We start from the raw sequence: 12314 nt of genomic DNA, 5'->3' as shown, positions 1-12314 counted from the left end.
TGCTGTGATGGTGCATGATTCTATGATTTTTAAAGAGCAGAAATAAATAGTAAAACTCATTTCAAAAACAATATAGAAAAAGTATTGAAAACCTCAAATTTATACAGGTTAAACTGTAAATTAAATAAAATATTTTTTCCACCTCCACACTCTCCGACACCCTCTCTGAATTAAATTCAAATTTGAAATTTTCATGCTCACTGAAGGGCAAGCATAAAGTTAACGCTTTGTCCGTCCGTCACACTTTGTCCGGATAATAACTTGAAAAGTATTAATGGCATTTTATTGAAACTTCACGTAATCATAGAGGCAATTGAGTCAAAGTGCAGTGTCAAAGAATCATAACTCTACCTTACCTAATTTTGGAATTATCTCCCTTTATTATACAAAATAAGGCTTGTCCGAAGCATTACTTGAAACGTATTAATGGCATTTCATTGAAACTTCACGAAATGATAGAAGCCATTGACCGAACGTGCAGTGTCAAAGAACCTTAACTCTACCTTACCTAGTTCTTGAATTATCTCCCTTTGTTATACAATATAAGGTTTGTCCGGAGAATTACTTGAAATGTATTAACGGCATTTCACTGAAACTTCAAAAAATGATAGAGGCTATTGACTGAAATTAAAGTGTCAAATAACCATAACTCTACCTTGCCTAGTTTTTAATTATCTCCCTTGATTATACAAAATAAGGCTTGTCCGGAACATTACTTGAAAAGTATAAATGGCATTTCATTGAAACTTCACAAAATGATAGAGACCATTGACCGACAGTAAAGCGTCAAAGAACCATAACTCTACCTTACCTAGTTTTTGAATTATCTCCCTTTATTATACAAAATAAGGCTTGTCCGGAGCATTACTTGAAAAGTATTGATGGCGTTTCATTGAAACTTCACAAAATGATAGAGGCCATTGACGGAAAGTGCAGTGTCAAAGAATCATAACTCTACCTTTACCTCGTTTTTTTAAATTATCTCCCTTTATTATTCAAAAAATGGCTTATCCGGAGCATTACTTGAAAAGTATTTATGACATTACATTGAAACTTCTCAAAATGATAAAGGCAAATATTACACTTAATGATATGTTCCTTGCTCTAATTACCTTATTTTAGTCAATTTTCTTCTGTTTATTATCTCCATTTATTTTTTTTTTTTTTTTTTTTTTTTGTTTCTAATACGTTATTCCCAATATTAGGACAAGCACATGCATTGGGAAGCATCATTCGGTTTTACCGATTCCTTGTTAAGTCTACGTTTGCTTTGCTTTGCTTTTAAGAGATAAAAAGTTAAGTTCCTAGTACCTATTGTCGCAGAAGTTACAATACCGGCAATATCAGTGGCATTGTTGCTCTCTATTTTATCCGTGTAATTGGGTCAATTATCTACTATCATGCTGATAATGGCACTATCATTAATATTATTTGCTCTGTTCTGTATATTTTTTTCTTGAAATACTTGAATTTAATTTCCTAAATGAAACGTAACGGCCCATCACAAAGGTGAAACTGACTGTCTATGGTGACAATTCGCCGGCAACTAAAGCTAGCAGCAACGAAATGAAGCCAGCCAAGACTGCGGTCGCTTCGCATGTTCCCCGTGACCAGCACGCGTGTGCAGTAATCTCAAGCTATTTATTTTGCTCCGTTTTTCGAATATTTTCATAAGACATAGCATATAGAATGGGACTGTACAATACATTTTTAAACAACACTAAATCAAAGATAAGAAATTAATTAATTATAAACTTTTGATGTTTCATGTTTTTAGTTTTGGTAGGGCTTGCTGTTTTATACCTAAATGTCTAATAATCTTACTCCATTTATTATAATAAAAAGCTAAATGATACTTTAGCAGTCTTTAATCTTTTTTTCAATGATATATGGGACATTCTATACTCACAATTACAAACAAACATAACTGACAATACTTCTCTAAAAGACATATCTCATATTTAGACATACTGATAGTGTCTTATTTATTAATGTACGGTTCAAAGACCTTAACTATTACTGTTTCAACCAAGACTATTTATCTTTAGTTCACCTGTCACGTATCGACAAGACGAGCTCTTGTGATCGCCCTTCGTCCGTCGTCCGTCCTCACTTCTTGTGAACACGATAGAGACCACATTTTGCAATCAATTTTAATCAAACTTGCTTACATATTGTATTGGTATACTATCTAGGTTTCTTTCGAAACCTGGTCAGATTCCGTCATGGGTTCCAGAGTTATGCCCCCTAAAAGGGCCAAAATTTGCACTTTTGGCTTGTGAGCACGATACAGACCACATTTTGCAAGCAATTTTATTCAAACTTGCATACAATTTGTATTAGCATAATATCTCAGCTTCTTTCAAAAAATGGCCAGATCCCATCATGGGTTCCAGAGTTATGGCCTCTTAAATGTCAAAATTTGCTATTTCGGCTTTTGCAGCCATATAGATTTTAACCATTTTTACACCCAACTTAAATCACAATAAGATCTTGCTTCCTTTCGGCTAGATACCATCATGGGTTGTAGAGTTACTGCCTTTGAAAGAGCAAAATTTTCTATTTTGGCCCTTTCAGCCATATAGAGGTTTCATTTATGCTTTGATTTGACATAAACCTGCACAGAATGTTTATCTTGATGATATCTAGGCCAAGTTCGAAATTGAGTCATGTGGGGTCAAAAACTAGGTCACCAGGTCAAATCAAAAGGAAAGCTTGTTAACACTCTAGATGCCACATTTATAATCCTATCTTCATGATACTTGGTCAGAATATTTATCTTGATGATTCCTAGGCCAAGTTTAAAACTGGGTTATATGGGGTCAAAAACAAGGTCATGAATGTTTATCTTCATGTTTCCTAGGCCAAATTCGAAACTGGGTCATATTCGATCAAAAACTAGGTCACTCGCTCAAATCAAATGAAAGGTTTGTTAACACTCTAGAGGCCATATTCGTCATGAAACTTGGTAAGAATGTTTATCTTGATGATTCCTAGACCAAGTTTAACATGTGAACGAAACAGGGTCATCATGACCCTCTTGTCTTCTTTAACACCTGCTCGTTTTGATTTGATGCTGGTGTTTTTACAAGTTACAAAGCTTGATATTCACAGTTCTTTTTCATATACTAGTAATAGTTTGTGAAAACATAAGCACGATTTATTTCTTATCATACTTATGTTAGAGGGTCATAGTATTTTCCGTTGTTTTTGATTATTAATCGCTGATATGCCACCAGATCCATCAATTACAAACAGCAAGTAACATATAATTATGATTCTTTACATCGGGTATAAAATATATGAAAAAAAAATTAAAACAGTAAGTTCTTAATGGACATGAACAAAAATAATATGAATAACAAGTTAAATGTATACATATATATAAATACATGTATATATTTAGTATTAAAGAGATGATCAAACTGAAAAGTGAAAAAAAATTTTTTAATCATTTATAAAACATTATTTGAAACCTTTCATTGATAGGCATAAGACAAGCCGCTCCATAAATAAATTTGTATTTATAAAAAAGATCAAAATTGAGATAACAAAACATGACGTTTTTTCTCTATCCTTTCAAAGCCGAACATTTTAAGAAATCATTTTCACTACTACAAGAGTTGCAATGCTTTTAATGAAGTCAATTTTTACTGAAGCCAGCTTGACTTTATACTTTTGGTTCCACCAAGGGCTGGTATTTGTAAACCTTTGTCTTCCCCTTGGTATTTTGGAATTTTTGGTTTTCATGACAACATAAAATAACAATTATTTGTAAAACTTGGAACAATTTGATATGATTTGTTTTAGACAAATGAATAAAAATGTACTAGTTTTTAGTTTCTGCATGGACATAGGGAATTCAATGCATTCATTGCACCATCTCACTTGCTCAAGTTTTCCCACGGAATATCCCATTTCTAATATCTGCAAAATTGATATACATATGTCAGGTCTTTCTACACAACGGATTAACAGTAATATATGCGAATGGACAAATTGTACAAAGATATTTCAGATCAAGTTTTGTTAGGAAAATACTTAGATAACAAGATTTTCATTCGATTAAGCGACGTCTTTCTAGTTCCATTTAAGTCAGTCAATGAATTGTTAAAATATACCATTTGCTTATGTCATTACAAAATACATCTCAATTTGAAATGCTGAACTCCCTTTGTGTATACAAATCATCTTCATATCGGAATAAATTTATTTTTATCACGTTCTTTGAATGTGGCTTGACCTAATCGTGAATCTCTGCCTTTGTTTTGCATGCTAAATTGAAGATATAATATGTCGTATACTGAAATTATATAACTCAATAAATAGTTCATTCATTATGGAAGTGTCTGTTTGTATGTTTATGGAAATGTTTGTTTTAATTTTCATTTAGTATTTGTTTGTTTATTTATCAAAGTGTTTGTTTGTTGAACAATTTGTTACTGCAACATATATGTTCAAAGTAAGAAAAAAAAGACTTACGATATTGCAAGCTAGAAAACAACAACACGTCAACGTAGTGCACTAAGCCTGCATAAAGCTAGTATTTCAAGAAAGTAACGACGGCTGTCTAAATAACATTGGAGTTTCAGCTCGTCTGATTTTTGGCAGAAAATGTCTATGGGGTAATGTCTTCACTTTATTATCGGCGTCGACATTTGCGTTTGTCTTGTTAAAAATTTCTGTTAAGGTCTTTTTTTCTCACTAAACTATAAGAGCTATAACTTTGCACATTTATTTATCATGATCTGTTTAGTAAGTAGGCAAAAAAACCTAACTCTCATATGTATCATATTAGAATTATGATAATCTTTGGGCTCATAAAATTAGAATCTCTCGAGTATGGTTGGTGTAAAGGTCCACGTATCTTGAATACAATAAGAGCTGTAGTTTTGACACTTTGTACACTTATTTATTACCTGTTTTTTGGTGTTTAGATCCTTGTAAACTTTCTCGAATACTATAGTTTTAAAACTCTATACATTTTATTTCATAATCGATAGGTGAGTAAAGAGGAAAAGGAATATAACCATGTCATTAATTGAATCAAATCGTATTGGGGTTAACTTAGTGAATTTGTGGCGGAATATGTACGCTCGTTTTTATTGCTAGGTGATTTGCCGTTACTGTTCTGGATTATTGTGGTGGTTATAAATTTTATTTTATCTCTAATGAACACTCTCTGTTGAAATTCTCGTGATTTAATTAATTTTCAAAGAGAGCAAGTATATAGCTTCTTTAGTCCAATCCCGTTAAAAAATATTAAAATGCCGCTGAAGGTTTGAGAGACATGATAGCCAAGTATATGATTAGGAAAATGTTGAAACAGTACCAATGTGTAGTACAATTTGGGTATATATAATATATATATATATATATATATATAACAACAATGAAACTAATCTTACTATTTTAGTGGATTTGCTGTGGAATATGACCACACGTGTGTTCTCTGTACTTTGCCATGTCTGCATTGTTTTCATACATATTTGCATAATGAAAATAGTTATGATATGAAATGAAATAAAATCTTTCACACAAGTTAGTAAATGTAACAAATTAAGACCGTTTTCATTTTTGTAAAACTGGAACAAATATAGTTGATTTTGCCAATTATTTCGTTTCAAAATGTATCCGACAACTACCTAAAATAGTATATTACTGAAAAAGTAGAAAATCAAACATTCAGCAATCCATCACGTAAAAGATCCTGCAACTCTAGTTTGACCTTACTGTTTAAGAAATAAATCCATTCCCGATTCATCTTGGGAATAACGTCTCCGTGGTTGTTTACTTTATATTCTTAAGGAGAAACTTCTTTTTAACACTCAATTAATTATAAATCTTGTGTGCAGTATTAGGCACGGATACTTCTAAAATGTGTGCATTGAGTAAATACTGCAATACATTTCAATGAAGTGACTCTAGAGGCTGTATGTAGACACCACTCTATTTTTGTCAATTCACACGTTATGAAAATGAAAGATGGCACGCATTAAAGTTTGAACAAGTAATTACTGTTAACATAAAACTTTTTGATGTTTCTATATACATGTGAATAAGAAATTTTAAACTATTAATCAATTTATAAATGTCAACAACCGATTTTGCCGCAAAATATGATTTTGTTCGAATTGTTTAATTTCAAATACAATGATTCCCTAATTTTGAAATACTAAAAAGTAACAGACGCGACACACTAGGTGTAACACGGGAGGGGATCCAACATATGTATTCCCAAATGGGCACCGCTTAAATTCATATGTTGTGCTTCCGGTAGTACATATGTGGTAAAAATCTCGCAGAAAAACAGGTGAGGTTAATATTTGTGATTGAGTTTTGCGGAAATGACATTGTTTTGCCAAAAAAATCGCGATGCAGTGCAACCGAGTATACATTAACCAGCACGTATGTGCATGTACTTTACCAGTATTTGTAGAAATGACAGAGAAAAACTTATCCTCCGTGAAGCGGTATGACTGAAAATTAGCAACATTTTTATCAACAGATGGAAATATGTTGTAATTGCCCTGCGCTTGCTTAAATTTTGCCCTCGAAACCTTCCATATGCAAAACCCCACCCAGAAAGAGAAAACTATGGTGATCACTTTGCTAGAAAAATGTTTTTCGGCGTAAAACCGAATAGGATACATATGTTGTGCATGGGCTACATATGTGATGCATTAGACTTTTTAGAACTCCACAGATCTTGAGCTTAAATGGTACCTGGATAAAGAAACGAACTGGAAATACGTGCCAAGTATATGTCACATTATCTCAAAAATTATTATACATGTATATTAAAGGGATAACATATTAGAACGAGCACAGCTTTAAGCTTACATATGATGCTGTAGAACATTTCCACTAAGGAGTCAACGCATCTCTCCTAAATCCGAAGGGGTTTATGTGTTGCTTATGTGTGTTGACCTGTGAATGTCGGAAATATGCATGTATAGTTTGGTGTATAGCATATTAGCTGCCGATACGGTCTGCGTAATTATATGTTATTGAACCTAGTGTTCTTTTCGTGTTTGTTTTACTCATTCATGTGCGCCTCTATATATATCTTCATGTTTGTCATTGAATCATGTACGTGAACTGAGTTATAGAGCCAAATATCTGTGTCTCGGGCAACGGAGTCGAAAATAAAATGTAATAAATACTTTTGGGTCTGGGATTTCAATTCAGGAGGTAATTTTGGTTCGCCCGATACAGAACTATTGACTCGGCCGCTCCAATACATAAGATATCGTGGACCTGGCACTTAATTGTATTGAACTACGCAGTAACTTCGCAAGCTAGACCTATATAGTTTGTGGCAAAATAGGAGGGAGGATATATTGCAAGGCACTCGGTACAAAATTGTGATTATAAGTGAGCATGGTCATTAAATTATGAAATATGTCCTGGGCCCTTAATTTTATTAAGTTACCTACCAGACGCAGCTTATATGACCGAGTACCTTGCAGTATATCCTCCCTCCTATATTTCCACAAACTATGATAGGCCTAGAAGGTGGAGTTGCGGTATTCATGTAACAACGTAGTTTTACACAAGTAAGTGCCAGGTCTACAAATATCATATTAAGTGGAGATGCTGGGCCAGTAGTTCTGTATCGGGCAAACAAAAATACCTCCTGAAACACCCTGACCGTAAAGTATTTATTACATTTTATTTTTGAGTCCGTTGCCCGAGAAAGATATTTTGCTCTATAACTCAGTTCACTGACAGACAATTTCCACAGTTAACGATGCAAAATACCACCGAAGATATATATAGAGGCGCACATGAACGGGTAAAGCAAACATGAAAAAAACACTAGGTTCAAGAAATATAATTGCACAGACCGTATCGGCAGCTAATATGCTATACACCAAACTATACATGCATATTTTCGACATTCACAGGTCAACACACATAAGCAACACATAACACCTTCGGATTTAGGAGAGATGCGTTGACTCCTAAGTGGAAATGTTCTACAACATGTAATATAAGCTTAAAGCTGTGCTCGTTTATAAGTTATCCATTTCATACAAATGTATATAATTTTTGGACTGATGTGACATATACTTGGCATGTATTTCCTGTTCGTTTCTTTATCCAGGTACTGTGGAGTTCTAAAAAATCTAATGCATCACATATGTAGCCCATGTACAACATATGTATCCCATTCGGTTTTTCGCCAAAAAAATATTTTTCTAGCTAAGTGATCGCCAAATATTTTTTCTTCTGGATGAGGTTTAGCATACGGAAGTTTGCGAGGGCAAAACGAAGCAGGCGCAGGGCAACTAAACAACATTTTTCCATCTGTTGATAAAAATGTTGCTATTTTTCAGTTATACCGCTTCAGGGAGGATACGTTTTCTCCGTCATTTCTACAAATACAGCTAAGGTACATGCACTTACATGCTAGGTAATGTATACTCGGTTGCACTGCATCGCGAGTTTTTTGGCAAAACAATGTCATTTTCACAATATTCAATCACAGATAAAAATCTCACGTATTTTTCTGCGAACTGTTTACCACATATGTACTACCGGAAGCACAACATATGATTTTAAGCGGTGCCCATTTGGGAATACATATGTTGGATCCCCTCCCGTGGTGTAATCACGAACAACAAGAAAGTGCTTTTTATATAAATTCCATCAAATCTTAGAATCAATATCTATACACAAGGCAAATATATGTCCTTAGTTCTATCGGACGGTAAAAACTTTGGACTAAGCAACAACGTTCTCTGTATCTTCGATACTTATTTATTTCCCTGTAAAATTGAAATGTGTACTTTCGGTAAATGAAATGGATATTGTTGATTTACAAATACCCGAAATAAAGTCATTGCTTTATTTCTTTAAAGGCCTGAAACATACGAAACTTAGTGAAATGGTTCATCTCATCGTATTAATGAAACACTCCAATGAGCTCACCTGCCCATTGCATTACTGTTAACATGCACAATTTTATAAACGTGTTGTCATCTATACATGTTTTTACATGATTTTTACTCAAAAGTGTGATCTATTATTAATATGTACGCGTTCAGGCCTACTTGGCTGAGTGGTTAAGTTTGCTGACGTCAAATCACTTGCCTCTTATCGCTGTAGGTCCAAAATCCCTATTGAGACGTCGAATTTTTTCAATTTAAGAAGCAATTCAGCTGGTTTACGAAAGGTCAATGGTTCTACCCATTGGGGCAGGTACTTGCTCAAGCCTACAATAATGTGGAGGGGCACCTAGGGTTTTTCTCAAACACCACCAGCTGGACAGTCGCCATATTACATATAATTGTGTTTGAGTGACGTTAAACCCAACAAGACAAACATGAAACTGTATTATTGTTAACGTTTATGTTTATTAGTGTTCTTTCTATAATAAATCAACATTGAATTTTCACAAAAATAACTTAATTATTAAGCCATGTTAGATTTTGGTCCTGTCAAATCCATAACAATCATAAAACTAGAAACCATCTTAAGGTGGAGAAATAAAAAGTTTTTAATGATCATTTTGTATTCGTCGTTTCTTTTGTTTATAATCTTTGTCACTGTGTAGTAACAATTTTACTTCTTGTAAGTTCTGGTAATCTTGATAATGTCTTAGCTTTTTTAAAGGCAGGGTTTCATCAGCAGAAGAAATGCGGCTGACGTATAGTTTAGTATGTATGGCCTTTGCATCATGCTAATTTTTGAATGCTAACTGACAAATAATGCTAAACGAAAAAGTATGCACAAAGAAAGATATCTAATGCTAAATGCTAAATACCAAATTTTAAATGAAAAATTAGCATTTTCAATTTGTCATTCGGTATTCAATGTTTAGCACTTGGCAAATAACACAGCGGACCGGCCTTCCATATTTAAGAGAGTAAAAGTTTCATTATTTGCCAAACCTGGAATGTGTTATACCATATACCATTGAAGGCAACTGATATTTCTATCTCATCTTGTGGTAGGAAGAATGTAAGGTTTTCATTTGAAGTCTGACTCAGTACTGAAGCTGAAAAACCATGCTGCATTGTGACAAGTGTAAACAAATATTTATTTTTTTTTCACAATTTTGATAATTCTCAAATTAAGTTTCTGTTCACTGCGGCACTCTATTGAATCATCCTTGCAAAATACTTAAATAATTTTTGTAATTACTTTACTTTGAATAGATTTGAACATTTGGATTGTATTGAGAGTTTTACTGCATCAGATTTTGAGAACCTAGTATAGAAAATATAAGAATGTGAAATGCTTTCTGTGCGGAACGCATGCAGTGTCGTATTTGTTATACAGATAATACTTATGACACAGTGAATAGTGCTTGATATTTATTTACAGCAATCATTTTACATTATTATTATTATTATTATTATTATTATTATTATTATTATACCAGATTTATATAGCGCCCTTTTCATGATAAACACGTTCAAAGGCGCTTTACATATAGCAAACGCAGCCACACAGGGCGCGAAATTCATCCTCTACTAGTACAGACACAGAGCGATCTGACCAGAGGGACAGAGTGAGATAAAGCCCCCAGAACATATAGAGAAAAATCCTGTTTAGATACGGGCCTGTCCGGCTAACTTAGCCTAGCTCTTTGCTAGACAGTCTAGTTCTTTAACGTGCCCGGTGTATAGCAACGATACACGCGAAGCCGTCTTTCCTGGGAAGAACCAGTACAGGCCTCTTAGTTAGGTGGGAGACACTCAAGAGCATCTCAGAAATTTCCAGTGCCTGGACCGGGATTCGAACCCCGGACCTCTGGATTGACAATCAAACGAGTAACCACTAGACCACCGGCCCACCTACATAACTTCATCTCAAGTGGCATTCTACTTTAAACAGGTATTCATCTTTCAAACTAGCACGGTATGACCTTTATTGTGCAAGTTTGGTTGAGAAAATCTAATATGAACACAATTTGAAACGCAATAAATTGAAATGGTTAAAAGGAATTATGATAAAATTGAATAGATGGGTGAGATATTCACTGAAATTGTTAATTAAAAAATATGCTGTAAATTTAATATGATTCAAATTAAAAAGCAAGAAAACATTTTCCAGTTAAAGTACAGTTGACGACTGATATACTTTCGAAATTCACATTAACAAATGTAATTGAATAAAATAATTGAATATATAACCCTCGGATGATGTTAAATAATCGTTTTAATAAGGGAAAACAATTGAAAATAAAACCCTCGTCTCCGTACAATTCATATGTATACACAATCGCAAAAGAGGTGCATACATGTAACTGTTTCTAAATTCGGTGTCAGACAATTTATGCTCTATGTTGATGTAACTGTTCAAAATTATAAGCCACACCGATTCAACCTGATTTAGAAATTTTGTTGTACGAATATGCTTTTCAGTGACTTGTGTTTCGTTCGAAAATAAATATATCTTAAAAAGTGATGTTTACAGCTTAACATATAATTTGTTCGTTTAAAGGTTTTGATTCCAAACAGTCTGATTTATTTGAGCTTAGTTTGCAATTGATACATTTGCAAATGAAATAGTTTTACATAGAATAGGCTAATCTATTTGTAACAGATTTTGGTTTCCATACAGTCTGATTTATTTGAGCTTACTTTCCGAAGGATAAATTTGCAAGTGTTTTTGCTTATACTTAATATACGTTTGGAAACTACGAAATGTAAAAGACTGGAATGTGCGATACAGATTGTGAGGTATTGTTAACATCTTACATGAGGTACAGAAAGCTTTACCCATCACACCAATCTCTTCCATTGCTCACCCTAAATTTTCCCAATTTGCACCAAACTTAACAGGAATGTTTGTTTTACTAAAGCAACAAAGAATTCTGGTTACCATTTTATCGGAAAATAAAGTTTGAACTGACTGTCTACAAATAGCTTTAGCGCTTAAATTATTGCGGGTGGTCAAATTCATGGCCACCAGGGGGCATAGCTACTTTAGTAGATACTGTAATGATAATTTCGCTCAAATGTTCCTTTGCTGACTCTAAATTATTCCGATTCGTTAAAACTGGACATGAATGGGCTTGCTCACTTTTCCATATATGTGCACATGCGTTAATTTATTCTTTTATACACCTGTACTATTTTGAAATAAACTGCACACCTCAGTTTTTTTTCAATAGAATGCACTGATATTTTTTCAATTGCTATTTGCTAAAGCTAAAATTAAACTGCCATTAAAGTATTCGTCCTTTGTGTTATGAGCACAGTTGTACGCACAAAACACAAATTGTGTGTCTATTGTTTTTCTCTTTCCAAGTTTAAATATCATAGAAAGGTTTTCGATATTAGTTGCAGATATAAAAC

This window comes from Mercenaria mercenaria, chromosome 18, assembly GCF_021730395.1.
Source record: "Mercenaria mercenaria strain notata chromosome 18, MADL_Memer_1, whole genome shotgun sequence".
Lineage (NCBI taxonomy): Eukaryota > Metazoa > Mollusca > Bivalvia > Venerida > Veneridae > Mercenaria > Mercenaria mercenaria.
The sequence above is the reverse complement of the archived record's forward strand: the minus strand, read 5'-3'. Positions refer to the sequence as shown.